Source organism: Nuphar pumila, chromosome 14 (genome assembly GCF_984573655.1).
Source record: "Nuphar pumila chromosome 14, dmNupPumi1.hap1.1, whole genome shotgun sequence".
Classification (NCBI taxonomy): Eukaryota; Viridiplantae; Streptophyta; class Magnoliopsida; order Nymphaeales; family Nymphaeaceae; genus Nuphar; species Nuphar pumila.
Window position 1 is genome coordinate 75,843,991 of NC_143262.1, and position 20,799 is coordinate 75,864,789.

A 20,799-nucleotide genomic window follows, 5' to 3' on the forward strand; every position below is an offset into this window, starting at 1 on the left:
ACAGTTAATGATTTTTTTTCAATTACTCTCAAACTAACTAAGACTACATGCTAAAAACATGAATTCTAAATAATAAAGGTGCACCTAATTGACTAAACACTGCACCTACAAACGTAACTGTATAATATAGATGAAACCTAATAATCTAAAATCTCACTATATATCATAATGAAAGCTAATAAAACAAAACGTTAATCAAATTGATGCTGCTTCTAATTATCACAAGATGCTGAATGCAAATATCATAAAACACGTTGTACGAACTGACTAAATAACAAAAAATAAAACCCAGGGAATGACTAAGACGTTGAACTAAATATTAAAAATTAACATGCAGTGAGTAAAACGCTGAAACAATTGAAAAGAAACGAATACCGATTGAATAAAAGCAAACTAAAAACTTTATATACTGAACTGTACATTACCGATTTTTTTTTCTTTTCTTTTCTAATAAAATGGCTAAAACAAATATACTAAACTAGTTGCAATAATTCATACTACGCTACATGCTATGAATCTGCAAAAAAAAAAACAATGCATGTTATGAATTTAAAATCTACGAAGATAAGAGAGAAAGAAGCAAACCATTGTGGATTGCCTCCGAAGGAGAGGTTGGGAAGAAGAAGGTGGTCAATCCAGCTGCATCCACGCTGCCCCGACGAAGAAGAAGTTGCCGATGATGAAAGGTTTCGAAGCTTGAAGAAAAAGAGAAAGAAAAAGAAGAAGAGGAGAGTAAGAGAGAAAAAAATGGGCAAGAGAGAGAGGGGAAGCAAGGGAGAGAGAGAAGAGGGAGGCAAGAAGGAGGGGAAGCAAGAGGGCTGCTGAAAAAACAGCCTCCATGGCTGGAAAAGATATATTTATAATGATTTAATTAGGTTAAAACAGTTTTTTCAAAAAGTGTTCAAAGATTTTTGCTAATTTCCAAAACAAGGTTTTTTCTCAAAAACATGTTTTTCTAAAAATCAAAACTTACTAAGCTAATTAAAATTTAGCTAATATGAACCTAAACTAATTGAGCTACAATTAAGAAAATATAAATCTAATAAAAATATTAAAAACCCAGGGAAAGCTTTGAAAAACATAATTTTCTGATAATTTCTATTTCAAAGTGGTTTCTTAAAACTAACGATAAAACTGGGTTTTTAAATCGATTTTAACATGGATCATGCATAAATAATGATTAATGAAATACGAAATATTATGCATGATCAAATACCCCCATGCTTATCATTTTCTAGTCCTCGAGCAAATTAAAGCAAAAACAAAAATACTAAACTAGACACAATAAAAACCTAACTCACTTTCGTAGGAATCATGGTTGCATTTAGTATATGCAACAAGCCCTTTCAACCCCTGGGTTGCCCCAGTGGACGACTAGGGTCTCATAAGGGTTTGCAGTGATGCTACCCACAAACATCTCTATCATGTATCCATAAAATTCAACTTTAAAAATCAATAGGCAGTGAAGGAGTTTGTTTTCACAAATATTTCATGCCATTACATTATCAAAACATGATTAGAGTATTTTACCTGCCACCATAGAATAAAATATTTTCTTTCACTTTTCTAAATAGCATAATCATTTATGTTTTATTCTTAGAAATTTAAATACATACATGTCATTATTTACTTATCCTCACTCATACATGTTCTGCACAAGTTTTCTCAATATTTGCTTCTAAGCAATGAACTTTTTTTCTTTTACGCTCTTTTCTTTTTCTTGATTTTCAATTTTTTACACATTTTTTCTTTCTTTCTTTTATTGAGCACTATATCAAATTTCCAGTTTTTGTGACCATTGTAACGAGCTTTAGGTTAGTGACTCCCAAGTCAGACAACCTTAGGGCACCAGATACAAAGTATCCCTCAAACTTAATTGCTCGAGTCACTAGACCTTCAATTTTTTTTATAGTTTACGTATAGTGTACTTCTCTATCATGTGCAATGTCAATATCTATTAGGCTCTCTATAAAGTCCATATAACAGGCTTTCAGGCCGGTGGCTCCCAAACCAGATAGCTTTAGGGCACCAGGTGTAAACACCCCTCAGGCTCTACTTGCTCGAACAAAATAGGCCACAAATATCAACGTAGACAAAGAATTGACTTCCTTCGTTAACCTTTTCGACATAGAACTCAAACACTTCAACTTTTGTCTGAGCCCAGCTACTGGAGAATACGAAGATATCAAACAACTAAACGTATGCTCATTTCACTTTTTGAGCTCTTTTGCAATGTTGTTCATTTGCTTAGTTTTTAAAAAATAAAATTATGCATATTCATACTTGTGATTCAAAATAGACTCTAACATACATCTATAATCATTTCTTTGAAATCCACATAAACAACTACGGTTTTCTAGATTCGTGTTAGAAAAAGTTTTTGTGGGGCTTAAAAATTCCATAAAAATATTAGATTATGTAAAGCATTCATATAAGATCAAACTCATTCCTTAAAAGCCCAATTTTTATGAGTTGACATAAAAAATGCAAGTACAAAGACATGAAAAGTTTGGGTGTACAAATTACACCCTCCCCCATGCGTGAATGACACTTTCCTCAGTGGCACTCCCCCATGCTTGTATGAAACTAAGGGAATGCATATGAAAACAAAAATAAATGAGAGAAAAAAGGAGTAGAAGTCACCTGATTCACTCTGTATAACCTTACCTGATATGACATGCAAATGGCTCTGCATAGGTTTCACCTGTCTCACAGTTCACAACTCATAGAAATATGCAAAAGAATGCAATGCATACATAATTTAGGCTTGACGCTCATGAAGAAAAACTACCTAAAAATAGAAAAAATACTAAAGCTACTAATGGTACATCACAAATATGGGTTGTCTCCCATAAAGTGCTAAGTTTGACGTCCCCAGCCAGACGGATCACTGAAAAAACCTTCATCGTTCATGAGATCAATGGCCATGAAGTCACGCTCAATTGGGCTCTTTGAGAAAAAGAGTGTCATCTGTGACACTGCGCATTGTGTTTCCTCTAACTCTACCCTTATGCTTCCTATGATGACTCTCTAAACTGGAAGGATGGAGTTTAGTCTCCACATGAAAACTATTCTCAAATGGTGGAGAGCCAAGAACTGATCTACTATCAATATAGGCAGCATGAAGCAAGAGAGGGTTGTTGTGAACCTGTTTGACTATGTCAAGCATCTCGTGAATGTACGTATCTTGCTTGCTAAAAGAAATTGATTGCTCTAAGGCTTAAGAAACTAGGGCTCGAGAAATATATGATGAAAACTCAAGTTGTGGGCCCTGCCCATTCTTCTGGGGCTTGGTGAATGAGATCGACTGATCAGTAGGTATGACAATAGGCTCATTAGTCGATTCCTGAATAGGGTGGAATGTCTTCCCACTCCGAAAGGACATAACAGAGTTGATCTGCTCATGGTGGGACTCTGTGGGGTACAGGTCATGATACATGGGTGTCTTACCCTTCTTGACAATAGACTGACTCGAGAGGCTTCCCTCGCTTCGCTTGCTTAAGGCCTCAGCCAATTGTCCAATCTGTGTTTCTAGCTTCGCTATTGACTGTGTGTGGGAATAGAGTGTGGACTTAATGTCAAAAAAGGCTTCTAACAACTTCTCCTGAAAAGATGAGCTCGATGTGGGCTCCTGAGGGGAAGGCGAGCTAAGCGCAGGGTGGGACGGTGGAAATGTGGGACGTGAGTAACCTTGTGGAAGGTTATCCTGTTTGTGCTCTATCTGGGGGGGTTGGTGGGGTGGGTCAAAATTGGGGTGGTTTCGTCATCCCGGGTTATATATGAGTGAAAATGGATCATGCACGGGTCTAGCGAAACCTTGGGCAACATTCACTTGCTCCTAAACGAATTCAGGATATAGTGGTGCTGCTAGACACTCAAAAACACAATGTGCAGGGCTAGCGCATAGCTTACACACTCTTCCTACTAGATTTCGCGAAGAATTTGCTAGGAATTGATCTAATTTCCTAGTCAACAGGTCGACCTTGGTTTGCAAATGTTGCTCGGACCTTGCTTCGAAAATCCCAACTTTCCTAGGATCACTAGGCACAAATGTGGACCTATCGAGCCATGAAGACAAGGCATGATGTATCGTGTTCTCACTCAAGGTCTCAAATAAAGACCAAGTCTCGTCCTCACTCTTGAGCATAAAAGTGCCCCCACACGACGAATCAACCATTTGACGGTTCTTTTCAGTAAGACCATCATAGAAATATTGCACCAGTTGCCAGTGAGGCACCTGGTGGTGGGGACACTTGCGGAGAAGTTCCTTCATCCTCTCCCAAGTTTCGTGAAACATTTCCTCCTTTATTTGTGAAAAGATGGTGATGGGCTTTCGATATTGATTCATCTTACCAATTGAAAAATATTTTTTTAAGAACTCTCCTTGCATATGGTCCCAAGTGATAATTTAAACAATATCTAATGCCTTCAGTCAATGCTTGACTTTGTCCTTCAAAGAGAAGGAGAATAAGGTCAACCTCATAGCATTATCTCCAAAATTGTTAATTCGTACTATTGAGCAAATCTCAAGGAATTCATCGAGATGACGATATGGGTTTTCATTACTAAGGCCATAAAACGAATGTAGCATTTAGATCACACTGGCCTTAATCTCAAAGTGGTTTGCTTCTACATCAAGTCTCGTGATGCAGAAGGCAGAAGTATACGTATTAGGCATAAAGTACTCCCTAAGAGGACAAATCATCTGCTGATCCTTAGCCATGGTTGCAGCTCTATGGGCTCTTCTGATAAGAAACTCAGGGTCCTCGATTGGCTCAACAAGTTCGAGGTCAAGCGAGCGTCGCCCTTGCATACACCACGAGGTAGACCGATGCAACAATCATCCTAATTTGGGCTTTTCTACCTAACTAACGTGCAGCGGCCAAACCACGCAAACCACAAAGCGAGTAAACAAAAACAAAGCTAAAAAGCGAGAAATAAACAAACACCACGCAGTTGCAAACAACAGGGATTATGCAAAAAAATGAAATCTATGTGCACGGTACCAATCATACACAGTCACCTCTAAGGAGATCCTAGTAGGTGGGTTGTGCAAAAAAGTAAGCTTGTCTCCACGGTATGCACACACGTGGTTCTAAGCCTAAATGCGAAAAGCAAACTAAACAATCCTAATTAATCAACTAAATAATCTTAATTAAAGAGCTAAATTAAACTAACAACCTAAAATACGAGAATAAACACAAGGCAATAAAGTGAATACTCGTATTTCGTCGTTCCCCGGCAACGGCGCCAAAAATTGGTATGAGTTTTATAAAAACATTTTTTAAAACAATATTTTTAATGAAAACAAGTGTGAAAGCCAAATACCAAATAATAAAAACCGGTTTGCACGAGTGGTGGAGTCCTGGTCGATCTTAGAGAACGGGAGATACTTGTATTCAAACACAATCCAACTATGCTTTTTTATTTTGAAAATAAAAATCAATTAATTGAATAAATAAGAAGAGAGTGCAGCCCTCTGCAGAGGACTTTAAACAATAATTAAAGGCCTTATTACAACCCAAATAATTGAAATAAAAGTAAAACTAATTCTAAAGAAAGAGAAAATGTCTTCAGTGCTTCGAGTCTTCTTAGTAGTCCTCTTGTATTCCCTTTAATGGAATAGGTAATGCATGTTTTCTTTTGCCCTCTGAGGGCTTGGGAAGACCTCAGAGAGTACTTTGAGGACACAAAAATAGCTCTATTGTACGTTCCAACGCTTCCCTGTAAAACACAAAAACACAAAACAAGCAATACGCAGACAACTAACACAAATTTATAAACTAATGATAAAAAGAATTTACCAAAAACAAGAGTTGAATTGACTAAACTAACTAAACATGAACTAAACTATTTCAAGAAATCAACTTGTAACAACTTATACTATGAAACAAAATAGCAAAACAACCTAACTAACAAGAATTTAACTAGTTCAAGAAATCAAGAAACTAACTAGCCTACGGATCAAGAAAGCAATCAGCCTAACAGGATAAATTAACTAACTAATCAATCTAGCATCAACAAATAAAAAAAAATAACAGCTAAAGTAAGAAAATTGATTAACAACCTAATTCTAATCGGATAACCTGAATCAAGTAAAACTAGTATCGACTATATGCAAGATAAAAAAAACTAATGAACTAATGAATGACACTAACCAATGTATTACAAATTAACTACATTATCCTACCTATGAAATTGGTAAATCAAATAGCAAGAACCTGCAATATGATACCTAAACTAAACAATCTAACTCCTAACTAATTAATGGGCAAATAACCAATTTAACTATAAACAATTGAATGAATGCTGAACCTTAAACTTAGTCAAACATGAATTAAGCTACAGCCTATGCAAGCAAAGATTGTTACTTTAACAGTTAATGATTTTTTTTTCAATTACTCTCAAACTAAGACGACATGCTAAAAACGTGAATCCTAAATAATAAAGGTGCAACTAATTGACTAAACACTTCACCTACAAACATAACTGTATAATATAGATGAAACCTATTAATCTAAAACCTCACTATATATCATAATGAAAGCTAATAAAACAAAACGTTAATCAAATAGATGTTGCTTCTAATTATCACAAGACGCTGAATGCAAATATCACAAAAACGTTGTACGAACTGACTAAATAACAAAAAATAGACGTTGAACTAAATATTAAAAATTAACATGCAGTGAGTAAAACGCTGAAACAATTGAAAAGAAATGAATGCCGATTGAATAAAAGCAAACTAAAAACGCTATATGCTGAACTATACATTACCAATTTTGTTTTTCTTTTCTAATAAAATGGCTAAAACAAATATACTAAACTAATTGCAATAATTCGTACTACGCTACATGCTATGAATCTGCAGAAAAAAACAATGCATGTTATGAATTTAAAATCTACGAAGATGAGGGAGAAAGAAGCAAACCGTTGCGAATTGCCTCCGAAGGAGAGGTTGGGAAGAAGAAGGTGGTCAATCTAGCTGCATCCACGCTGCCCCGATGAAGAAGAAATTGCCGATGATGAAAGGGTTTGAAGCTTGAAGAAAAAGAGAAAGAAAAAGAAGAAGAGGAGAGTAAGAGATAAAGAAATCGGCAAAAGAGAGAGGGGAAGCAAGGGAGAGAGAGAAGAGGGAGGCAAGAAGGAGGGGAAGCAAGAGGGCTGCTGGAAAAACAGCCTCCATGGCTGGAAAATATGTATTTATAATGATCTAATTAGGTTAAAACAAGTTTTTTCAAAAAGAGTCTGAAGATTTTTGCTAATTTTCAAAACAAGGTCTCTTCTGAAAAACATGTTTTTCTAAAAATCAAAACTTACTAAGCTAATTAAAAATTAGCTAATACAAACCTAAACTAATTGAACTATAATTAAGAAAATCTAAATCTAATAAAAACATTAAAAACATAGGGAAAGCTTTGAAAAACATAATTTTTTGATAATTTTCATTTCAAAGTGGTTTCTTAAAACTAACGATAAAACTGGGTTTTTAAATCAATTTTAACATGGATCATGCATAAATAATGATTAATGAAATACGAAATATTATGCATGATCAAGAATCCTTTGGGGACAAGTCCTTAACAGGTACCACATTCAGTGATACATGCATAAATACAAATGACTGCTCTTAGGGTCGATAGCCACCAATATGGGCACAATCATATATATCATCAATATGAATCACATTACTTCATATGACACTAAAATCATAAAACCACACATTTCACCAATAAGGTTCCATGAACCATAGTTCACTATTGAGCTTAAACATTTATCACATGTTTTTAATATTTTTTATCACGTGGCATTTCAATCATATCATACAAAAGCATATTATCCTACACATTATAGCATCACCACAAGGAATATTGCATTTCTCAAATTGGACCTCGAAGCATGCATAATCAAAGCATGTGTTCTATATATATGCGAGCATGCTATAAACACCCCAAATTTTCCACCTTTGCTCACAAACCCTTTCCTCTTGCCACTTGGACCCGCTCTCTAAATCCTTTAGGGAACCAGTTGGTCGACATCTAATACAAGGTCATTCAGAGCCCAAAATTTGCCCAAAATTCAAATACTTTAAAATTTAATCTTAATTTCAATCATCAATTTTTGCCTTTGAACAAAAATGTTCAATTTTTGTCTCTGTCAGGAGTCTGGGACTTCAAATCCCTCATCCAGAGTTTGCATTTGGCATCTCATTTCATATCATATCATTTCATGTCATCTCATGGCATTTCATGGCATTGCATGTCATTCTCGAGATCCAGTAAACATGTTTTTCGAAATCTTCAATCCAGATTCGATTTTAAAACTTTTCTTTCGAAATCAATTTCAAATACCTAGGTTTTAGATCGATATTTTTCCATTTGTCAACCCTTGGGATCTTATATTTCAAAATATTTTCTTCAGAAAGTGATCTGGATTCATTTTAAAATCAATTTTTAATTGATCTCAATTCTCAGATGAAACCCATCTAGGTGGTGTCACTTCTGGATCCCTCCTTTCACTCAACTTTCTCAAATTTTAGAGTTTTAGTTAATTTAGGACTCTATCTTTTTACCTTTTTGAACCTTTTCAAAACTCTATTTTGATTTTTAAATCAGAGGTAGTCTTATTCCTCTTCAATTTTCTTCATTTTGGCCAAAATCTCAGAGTTTCAGTCAGACTAGGACTCTATCTTAGAGTTTCAGTCGGACTAGGACTCTATCTCAGAGTTTCAGTCGGATTAGGACTCTATCTTTCATTTCTATTTTTACCTGTTTTCAAGAAAATCCTTTAAAATCTTTCAAAATAAACCAAAATCTTAGAGTTTCAATCGGACTAGGACTCTATCATAGAGTTTTAGTCGGATTAGGACTCTACTTTTTACCTCTATTTTTACCCATTTTCAAGAAAACCTTTTAAAAATCCTTCGAAAGAAGTCAAAATTTTAGAGTTTTAGTCAGATCAGGACTATGTTCTTGAGTTTCAGTTGGATTAGGACTCTAACCCTGACTTCAATTTTTAGAAAATCTTTAAAAAACTTCTTCATTTATCCTTCAAACAATCAAATTTCAAAATTTCAGGACTTTATTATAGAGTTTCAAAATTTAGGACTCAACCCCAGAGTTTGAGTTGGTCTAAAACTCTACTCTGATTTTATCTTTTTACTTTTATTTCACTTGTTTTTCGAAAATAAATTCAATTCTAAGAGTTTCAAAATTTTGGAACTCTATTCTAGATGAAAATAGAGTCTCTAGAGAATTTGGAAGTTTGATTTTGAACTCTTGTTTTAAACCCTTTTTGAAAATCCTGTTTTTCACCCCTTTATTTTCATATTTTTAAAATCATTTTATGAAAAAACAAGTGGTGCCCACACTAGGTGGTTCCACATTTGAAAGAACTTTGGTTAGCTTAGGATTAACTAGTGACCTAGTTAAGTTAGAGTCAAAATCGATTTTAAAACCTCACTTTTATTTTAATATTTTTAAAACCTTGTTTTAGCTTTTATTTAAAGTTTTAAAATCAAATGTGGGCCCACAATAGGTGGCACCACATTTGAATTTGTTTTAGGCTAACTTAGATTCAATTAGGTTAATTAGAGTCTAATTAGGAAGGTTGAAAAGTCAAACCCAATTAAGAACCCCCCCTTAATTAATTCAATTAAGAAAGTTTTAAACTAACTAAAACTCTTTCTAATTAATGTTTTGAAAAACTATAAATAGGGAACTCTAGGGGGGGTCAAACATACTTTTTATCACCCTCTTTATCTCCAAAAATTTGTGGCCCTCTCTCCCTCAAGCCTTCCTCCTTCCTCCATTGCTGCAGCCCCCAAGGTGAGTCATCTTCTTCTCTCTTTTTTTTATATATATATTTACCATTGTTGCCCCTTTTAGCATGCTCTTCCTTTTCTTTTATTTCAAAAAAATCATGTGAGGACCTCAAGATGATGTTTATTTGATGTTGATGGTACCTTACATGTTTTTGATCTATTAATAATATTTATTTTTCGTTTATTATGTTAAACGCCCGAAAAAGATCGAGATTCGACCATTCAATGGATTGAATCCCTCTTTTAATTGCTAAATCAAATTCCCATCTTGTTTTTCCTAATTTCTTTTTGTTTATTTTATCATGTTAATGTTTATTTTATTTGTTCAAGCATCAAAACATGATTCATTGCATTATTTGTATTTTTGAATGGTTTTTATATGGTTAAAGAAGGTTTATTCATGCACTTTATTGATAATATGTGTTCTTGATTTTGGGCATATGGAAACAACATTATTTCATGTTCATTTTTATGTCATTAAATTCTAATTTTTTTAGGGTTAAACCATGCATGTGTCAGTGAGTTTTCATAAAAAAATTGAGTTATTTTGAGTTTTGTAACTCTGCTAAAAAATCAAAAACCAAACTCTGATTCTGGTACCGTGAAAGCGTTATACAAAATTATGTACAGTTTGTCGAGGTAATATCTTCCTTATCGGAGATCCGATCGATGATCCATAAGGTGCAGTGTATTTTCATGTTGTTTAGTATATTTTTAAAATTTTTAGATTTTTCTATGTTTGTTTTTTATTTTTACTTTGTTAGAAATCAAAATCTGTTTCATAGTGACCATTATGCATCGTTTAAGCCCTAGTCCAACTTGCGTAGATCATATCTTCCTAACCAAAGATCTGATTGATGATTCGTAAAAAAAATATCTTCATCTGCGTGTTCACTGTCATATAAGAAAATTTTATAATTTTTTAACATAGTTCGCTATATTTCCCTACAACTAAAATAGATCTATTTATTTCCACTCGTTACGTATTTATCGGAATCAAGAGTATATTGCCGGAATGATATCTTCCTAACCAAAGATGCTTTTTCCGATCTGTAAAAAAGTAAATTTTTGTTTATCTGTCTAGTATCTCTATATAAATTTTTATGAATTTTCATGGTGGCTTGATAACTAATTCGGGTCTAATACTGTGACAGATACATGTACGTGGGCAAAATTGCATATTTTCATGTTTTTATTTAATTTTCATATCAAAATAATACAAAATTTTTTTATTGCACTTTACTTTTAGGGTTATTAGAAGTGCCCATGTAAATTTTTGTAATTTTTAAAATTTATTTGATGTATTATTTGATTAAATCATGAAAACAGGATGCTCGCGGAGTCCCGATTCAACTGAAACATAGGCAAAAATTGATATTTGTATGATATTTTGATTTTTTTAGGAAAAGTTTTATATTTTTAGGGTTTGATCATGTTTATAATCATGATAAGGTGCTCCACACCCATTTTTGTGTTATTTAAATCTGTTTGATCCCTGAATTAAAAGTTTTACAAAAATCTTTTCTGAAAACCCTGATTTCAATGCCATAGTCTTGTTTTAGGGGCATTTTGGTTATTTTTCTCAAAGTTACAAATTTTAAAGTTGTTTATATTTATTTTTTATTCAATTTTATATCATTTTTTATTATGCTTGTCTTAGAAAAATATGGAAAAAGCTTATATCTGGATAAATCCCTCAATGTTAGATATTGTTGGATAAATCCAGAAATGCTGACATATTTTCACTAACAAGTTTGCTAGTTTTGCAGGGACATTCAAGACTGTATTTTCTTTATTTTAATTTATTATTGATGTAAATTATAAAAATATTAGAATAAGAATTTAATTTCCTACTTAGCTTAGGTTGCATTGCATATAGTTTATTCATTTATGATGTGATTCGTGTGATGGATGATGATTCATGCATATTCAAATCCACCATGGTTTACACGAATGGCATGCGCACTAGCTTCTAAGGAGTTAATAAACTCGATTGAGTTCATATTTGTTGCCATAGTCAGAATACGAACAATATCCATATGTATCATCTTCTAAGCCACAAATGGCCTACACTCTTAGGCATTTTAAAAAATCATAGCATATTTTTCAAACTTTTCTAAGTATTTACCTCTTTTAGAATCAAATGAAATATATTCAATACGTATTCGAGGCCATAGTCAGAGATATGCAAAGAATTTATTTCATCTAAATTCTATAAGGCACAAAAATCTCTTTTCAAAGATTTTCCTCAAATTCTTCAGAAAATACTTTTGCAAATTGCACTCATTCATTCATCTAGTTTAAATTGCATCATGAAAAGACTTTTACAGAGCCACACGCTCATACCTTTTGATGTTTTTCAATTCAATCTCAACAAAAAAATCGGTTTTATCTAAGTCTTTCTCCAGAATTCAATTTTCTTAAAAGATCTCCTTTTTTTTTAAATTGATTTTTCTTTCTTCAAAAAGACTTTTCAAATGTGATTCACGATTTTCAATCATCCATTTTTCAAGTATTTTCCAATATTTAAAGCAAACATCATGTTTTCAATCTGCATTTTTCTGAAATTCATAGCATATGTCTAATTCTTTGTGCATTTAGGAAATAGAACATTGATTTAGACAGTTAAGCAAAGCAAAGCACCAGATTGATCCTTGGTTCAATTACCTCTGGTTATGGTGCCAGGAACGGTTGAGCCTCGTACCGATAGATGAGTCCCATTCTTCGAAATTATCCTGCATTTTAAAATGGAGGCGAGTTATTTTCAAAAACATTTTCAAAGGTCAGTTTGACTTGCAAAAGTAAAATTTTGCAATAATAACAGGTTTGGCGACCGAGATGGGACTTGTCTTCACCTAATCAATCTTGTGCCTTGCTTTGTTCAACTTGTCCAAATCGTGTTCTACAATGTCAGCTTTATTTATTATGAACCTAGGAGCCTAGAATCAAACTCAACTGACATGGATTGCATGTAGACTTAGGCATGGTTTGGTAGAACCAATTGAGGAGGCATTATTCATGCTCACTTAGACTTAGATCAAATACAATCCTCCTCAATCTAGGATTTGATTGACAACAATGTTTGCTTCTCATAATTTTTTTGAAATTCTACTTCTTTAGGTCATTAGAGCCTTCTATTTTCTTGCATGTTGATCATATTTTGAAAACAACCCTACCTACTTTTACCCGGCCACCGCGTTGCTGGGCTTTCTTCCAAAACCATAGTTCGGGACAAAGCCTCACAACTAGACCACCTATTTGGGTTGATCTCCCCTGCCATGTACTGAAGGCCATAGTCTAAAGTATATCGGCAGCCGCTCAAGGATGTTGGAAAACATGAGCCTAGAACCAGAGAAATTCCTTTATGCCACGTACCTCGAGCCTCGGCTCGAGTATATTGGCATAGCATGATTGGACATAGATGATCTGAGCCTTAGAGTTAGGGTTAGGGTTAGGGTTAGGGTCCTACAGCTATTTTAAAATTTTATGTATCTAGAGTCAGCTTTTTAGGGATTGCTGTATACTCATACTTGACTGTACAGGATGTGATTGAATGCATTTTTAGTTGTTTTCCTTTATTCCTTTTGTTTTTCTATATTTTTTCATAAATTTTCTAAAAATACTAGACGATTTTCAAAATCTCCTATTTTTTCAAACATTTCCTTTTATTTTCTCAAACCCTGGATGATTTTTCTAAATCCTCTATTTTGTTTAAAACTCCATGTGATTTCCATCCTCTGGATCTCGAATTTTCAGCTTTATTTTGATTCTGTCTACTATTTTTCTCAAGAAAAATCATGTGTCTTTCTCATGAATTACAATCTTGTTTTCAAAATCTCTTCACCTTATTTTCCAGTGAATTCCATAATCATGGCAATGAGAAATTATTTGCCCACCTTCCCTTTTGGGTTTACCTTAGTTGTGTACTTCATACATAATTTCATTAAACAACATCTAAGCAGAAACACATTTCTTTAATTAAAATGAATATAAAATAATTTAAAGAGTAATACTTACAGTGTGATGCAGATGCCAGATGATCAAGAATTATTGTTTTCCCTGTCGCTCTGATACCAAGTTGTAACACCCAAAAATCTAGGACTTGAAACTTATTATGAAAGTTCAAAAGTTTTGTAATTATTCATTTATCAGAGTTTTGAAATAGTAATTCAGCGAAAAATAGTGTTTAAAATAGCAAGACAATGAACTTTGGGAGCATTACAGCGTAAACTTTCCTTCACAAACAGATTTGAAACTCAATATATTTAAGAAATCAAATAGATTATAGAAATACCATTTTTAATAATTTTAAGATTTAAATAAATGAGAGATTTTCAAGAAAACCTTTATATAAATTTACCAAAATATCCTCAGGAGTTAAACGTTAAGAAAAAAGTCTCATCTTGATCTCATTATGCCATTGTGCCATCGCAGTCTATACAGATCCAATTATTACTTGTGCCCATAAAATGAGTCAGATTCACAAAAAACTGGTAGGTGCACAAGTGAGACAATATGAAACTAAAATAAACAATTAAAACAAGTAATGTGTTATAACTAGCATGATTAGTTGATTTATTTTAACAAATAAGCTACCTCTAGCATGAGCAATAGACTATATAAATGAATAAGTATTTCTAATATGTACAATGGAGTATGCAAACAAATAAGGTTTTGAATGTGAGCAATTAATTATGGCATCAAGTGAGCTATCAACTATTACAAGGTAAAAGTTTATGCGATAAGTAATTAAATCAATTATCAGATACAAACAATTGCACAACAGGCAGTTTATAAGTTGCATGCGTAAGCGATCACACAACAACAGTTATCATAAAATGTAAGCAGCTTATACGACAAGCAACTCTATTAGTCCTAGTCGTAAACAGTTCATAGATTACGAGTTGTAAGTAGCCACATTAGTCAAGATGTAAACAATTCATAGATTACGAGCTGTAATCATTTACACAACAAACAATTCCATTGATGAGTCAAGAAGTGATGTGAATAAGATAATTATTGTTCCGATATTAGCTGGCCTTGCAGGTACGTGCAAGGCACGATACGTAGAAACAACTAAGACTAATCCAGAGGATTATTATGCCATGTATTTTAGATACCCTGAGTAGCTAGCTGAGTTCGCTCCTAAGAGGACGGCCAATGACCAAGAGAGAAAGTCCCCAAAGGCATTCGTGGCCCATGGATGCATCTAACTTCTGTAAAAGTGCCTGAAGTTACTTTTTATAGCCCATTTCTCCTAACTCTGATGACTGGGGAAGCCAAGTCTTTTGTCCGAAATAGCCATTAATGACTTGTCCATCAGAGTTTTTATACCATATATCCTTTTTCTTGATGAAGTCAGCGAGTCGAATGGGTACGTCAGCCGTTACTTAACTGAAGACCCATTCTATATGCTCTGGTCTTTTGACCCACTCGATTATCTTGCTTGTGAAGGCAAAACCATCACCATTAGGTGATTTATACGTGTCATTGCACGTTCGAAGCAACTACACACCTCTCATCTTACTCATTGTAGTATGCAACGTACATGTTCAAAAGTACAACTATGATGAGAGTGGTCAACTTATTGTGAGGGTGAAAATATCACCATTTTGTAGTCTCAAACACGTGTCATTGCACGTTCGAGGTAAACATAGACTTCTTATCCTTCTCATCGTAGTACGCAACGTACCTATTCAAAAGTATAACTATGATGAGAGGGTATGGATTTCTCATAGGAAATCCCCAAAACATTGCTTTGCACACGATGTAATCATTCAAGTTTAAACTTGCCATGCTCTGGTCCTTTAGACCATCATGAGCCTCTTGCCTATTAGGTGAACATCAACATTACATAATTACCATAATGCACCAAAACATATTTCGAGGTTACCACAAACCTCTAATCTTACTCCTCGTAGTCTAAATATATCGTACATATCTAAAAGTACGGCTACGAAGAGAGGGGCATAGATTTCTAAAAAAACATCCTTCAGCATAATCTCACAAAGAACGGGATGCAACAAATCTTAGTTTGTCCAGAAAATCCAATAACTAGGTCTTGCAACAGAAGTGATGCAGTAAAAATCTAGCGATGGTGCAGGTTCCTTAGTAGAACCCTCGTCCAACCCATGCACATGCCCCTTAAACAGGATTGTCCGAGTTGCATCGAATACATGAGCCAAAGTTGTCAAACACTTCTCCCAAATACATTGATTTGGGAGATCCAGTCTCTATCTTGCAAAGGACTTTCAAAATTTGCTTTACAAAATTATGCATTTCAAAAATAGGTTTATGCATGCCATATTTCATAAACTTTTATCAACTTTTCATATGTCATTCCGATCAAAAACTAGAACCCTATTGATTTTCTTTCATAGGTTTTGACCCAAATTGTTTAGATTGAATCTCCCCAATGGGATATATTTTTTTAAATCTGTAAATTGGAGGTTTCTCATTTTTATGTTTATTTTATCTTTATAAATTATCAACAATTTCTATGAAGTTTTCATATCTGATTCTGATAAAGAATCAGAACTATGTCATTTTGCTTCATTAAGCATTTCTTAAATTCTATTTCAACTTGTTTAGATGTGTCCTTTCTAATGAAAACTCATTTTCAAAATCTTTAAAAAGGGTTTTCTCTCATTTTAAGTCTAGTTTATCCATATAAAATTTTAAAAAATTTATGGTCATTTGACTCTTCATTCATTGCATTTTACAAAACCGATTTTATAAAAGGTATTATTTTGTTAAAATAAAGTTAAATTAGGCATTTTAACAATTTTAAATTCAATTCTCAAATACAATTAATGAATTTCATGAATTAGAAATACTTTTTATCAACTTAGAATGCCTTAACTTCATTTTAAACAAATTTTGGAGTTTATTTGCTTTTTATTTCAATCATTTTCAATGTATTTTCATTAAAATCTCAATTTCAAGGTTAATATCATTTTAAATTCAAGTTTTAAAATGAATTTATATGTTTTAAACCCCAATTTTGAAAATATGAAACTCCAAAAACATATTTTAAAATGCTCTCGCAAAGGCCATGCATCATTTTCATTTTATTCTGATTTTTTCTTTATTTTTTGGGGCATAAAAGGGCTAAATTATGAATTTTCCTCAAATTTTCAATAATTGAATAAAATTCATAAATGCCTACATTTATTTCTAATATGTTTGCTCATTTTGCAGGTTTTCTCTTTCTTTCTTTTTTAATTATTGTAAATTCATTCAAGGGTTGTAATAATCTATTAATGAGAATTTTCATTTTATGCTTTGTTTAGAATGAAAGAGCATGTAAATTAAAATTCCATAATTGATTTATTTCATTTCATTTCATTTTATTTTATTTTATTTTATTTTTTAGAAATACATTATAGAAAACACTAGTAGCACGTGCACTATTTAATAAAGGATAAATAAAACTAAGTAAAATTTGTATTTTCGTACCTAGTCAGAATATGAATAATACTGAGTTATTATTCTTTATTAAATAAAAATTTGACCTACACTTTAAGGTCATTTTTGAAATTCATTATTTCTTTCATAAATAATTCTCTTTTCTTTCTTTATTTGAATTAAAATAAAGATTAATTCAAGATATATTTGTGGCCCTAGACATGAATATATTAAAAAATAAATTTATTTTAACTCTATAAAGGCACAAAATCATTTTCTTTATTAGAATTTTGAATAAAGATTAATTTAAAGTATATTTGTGACCCTAATCATGAATATATGAAAATTAATCTGGTTTTAATTCTAGAAAGCATGAAATTGTCTTTAAAATTCAAATGATTTTTCAAATAAATAGCATATTCATCATTTAAGATAGAATTGCATCATTTTTTTAAATTATTTCAAGTCATTTTCAAATTTCCGAGTGATTTTCAAAATGATTTTCCAAAAAACAATTTTCATTTCTAAATTCAAAGCCATTCTTTAATTTCCATTATCAAATTCAAAGTTATTTTTTCAATTTCATTTCAATTTCATTTCAAAATCCTATTTCAAATTTCTATTTTTAATTTTCAAATTTCTATTTTTTATTTTCAAATTTTGATTTTTATTCTCCTTTTCCATTTTCAAAATTCTAATTTTAATTTCACTTTTCATTTCAATTCCAAATATTAACTTCAAATTCCTATTCAAAAATCAAATTTTGATTTTTATTTCAATTTTCCATTTTCGAATTTCAAATTTCAACTTTGAATTTCACTTCAATTTCAAATTTCAACTTTGAATTTCACTTCAATTTCAAATTTCTATTTCTTTCAAATTCCAAAATTCATTTTCAAATTCAAATGTCAATTTCAAATTTTCTATTTTTCAAATTTTAATTCTTAATTTCATTTCAATTCTCAATTTTTATTTCAAATTAAATTTCAAATTTCATTTTGAATTTCCATTTTTAAATTCCAAATTCATTTCCAAAATTTCAATTTCTAATTTTCAAATTAAATTACATTTTTAATTTCAGATTTCAATTCCTCAATTTTAATTTCTAATTTCAATTCTAACTTCTGATTTTTAATTTCAATGCTAAATTCCAAATTCAATTTCAAAATTCGATTTCTAAGTTCAACTCTCCATTTAAAATTAACTCCAATTTCGATTTTCAATTAATTCAGATTTCAAACTTCGAAACTTGACTTTGAATTCAATTTCAAAACCTTCAATTTCATTTTCAAATTAGAAATTCAACTTTCATTTCTATTTCAAAATTGAATTCAATTTTCAAACTCAAATTCAATTCAACTTCAAGTTTTCAATTCAAATCAAAGCCCACTTCAAGTTTTCAATTCAAAACTCAGATTCAATTCAAATGAAAGCCAACTTCAAGTTTTCAATTCAAAACTCAAATTCAATTCAAAAAGTTTTTCAAACTTCAAGTTGTCAATTCAAATTCAATTTAACTTCAAATTTTCAATTCAAACTCAATTTCAATTTTCCAATTCAAGTTCAAATTCTTTCATTTTCTAAAGGATATTTTCAAACTTATTTCCAAGTCACTTGGAAAATCAGATCTCTGAAATCCTTTCAAAAATATACATATTTTTCAAAGTTCAAAATCATAGCACAAGCCTGATTCAATGTACATTTAGGACTTAGAATAATTTCTTAGACAAATCTGAACAAGTTAAAGGCATAGCATTCGATCCTTGGTTCAATTACCCCTGGTAAAGGCGCTAGAAACGGTTGAACCTCGTATTGACGTGCGAGCCCTGTCTCTCCATTTTGCCACAAATTTCAAAACGGAGGAGAGTTATTTCAAAATCTTTTTCCAAAGGTCAAGTGGGACCTTGTGAGAGTTTTTTCCTTTCCCTAAAAAGAAAAGGAAAATTTTTACAACGATCACAGTTTTGGCGACTGAGATGGGACTCATCTTCGTTTGGTTGAATTTATGCCTTTACCTTGTCTAAATTTTTCTAAGTCATTATTCCTTAAAATGTCAGCTTCATTTTCATGCAAAACTTAGGAGCCTAAACTCTGACCTAGCTGACATAATGCATATAGGCTTAAGTATGGTTTGGTATGACTAAATTGAGGAGATTTATTCATGCTCACTTAGATTTAGGTCTGAAATACAATTCTCCTCAATCTAGGGATTGAATGCAAACAATGTATGCAAGTTCATGCTTCTATATAATTTTCAAAATTTTATCTCTTTAGGACTTTGCATTAGAGACATCTGATTTTTTTCATGTTGATCATGTTTCTAAAAACATCCCCTACCTATATTGTCTCGGTCTTCACGTTGCTAGGCTTTCTCCATGAACCATAGTTTAAGAAAAAACCTCACAATTGAACCACTTATTTGGGCTAATAATCCCCCTGCCACATACTAAGGGCCCTAGTCCAAAGTATATCAACTGGCGCTCAAGGATGTTGAAAAATCATTACCTTAGAACCAAAGATATTTTTATGCCACGTACTTCGAGCTTCGGCTCAGGTATATTGGCATATCTTGATTGGATTCAGATAATCTAAGCCTTAGAGTTAGGATAAGGGTCCTACAGTCATTTCAAAACTTATGCATTTAGAGTCAGCTTTTAGGAAGTGTTGTTTGCGCATCCTTGTTTGTACAATTTTGATTCTGTGATGCTTGCTTATTTTTTATATTTTCGTACATTTTTCAGAATAATTTTTCAAACCCTGGATATTTTCTTCAAAATTTTATCTCCGTTTTCAAAATACAGGTGTATATTTTCTTCTTTCTTCATTTCTTCAGATCAATTTTCTAAAAATCTGGATCTCAAATTTCCAACCTTATTTTGATCTTGCCTGCTATTTCCCTTAAAAAATCATGTGTTTTTTTCTCTTTTCTTTTCTCTTGAATTTTGATCCCTATATTTCAATCCTACTATCTATTTTCAAATCTCTTCAACTTATTTCTCTCATGTTTTCCAGTAAATCCTCTGATCATTGTAGCAGAAAATTGTCAACCTGATTCTCGAATATCTCTTTCATCATCCCTCTTTCTTTCAATTTTTTTTTTTCAATCTAAACCATTCCTTTATCCTGTAAAGAAAGCATTGGTATTGCGGCATGGTTCAGACAAGGTCTGGGATGAAGACAGTTCCACCACAGTACAACAGTTCAGAAGAAATGAATTTCCCCAGATCATCCAGGGTACATGGTCAAAAAGTGGAAGACGACGTCGATCCGACCATGTATAAACTATTTCAGAAGATGATGACAAAGATGATATCAGAATAGGTTGGGGAAAGTCCAAGGAAGGTGTCTTCCAAGAACAGAACCAAGGGAAAGCCCAAAACGAAGCATGTCAGAATTAGTAGAAAGAAAATTTCGTAAGACAGTGCTTCTAAAAAGACAGAAGAAGACTCAGAGGAAGAGCAACCTGCATTTTTCAAAACCCTCAGCATCAGTCTAAGAAAACCATTGAGGAGCCTGAGTCAGTAAACAAACCCAAGTTTCAGATCCCGACGAAAGATCCAATCCAGCTG

The 20,799-nt window shown here is 32.5% G+C and overlaps 1 pseudogene; it reads right to left on the bottom strand.

Annotated features, from left to right (window-relative positions):
- LOC149817004 (protein LEAD-SENSITIVE 1 pseudogene) overlaps positions 1-20,799 on the bottom strand; it is a 74,386-nt pseudogene that overhangs the window by 17,027 nt on the left and 36,560 nt on the right.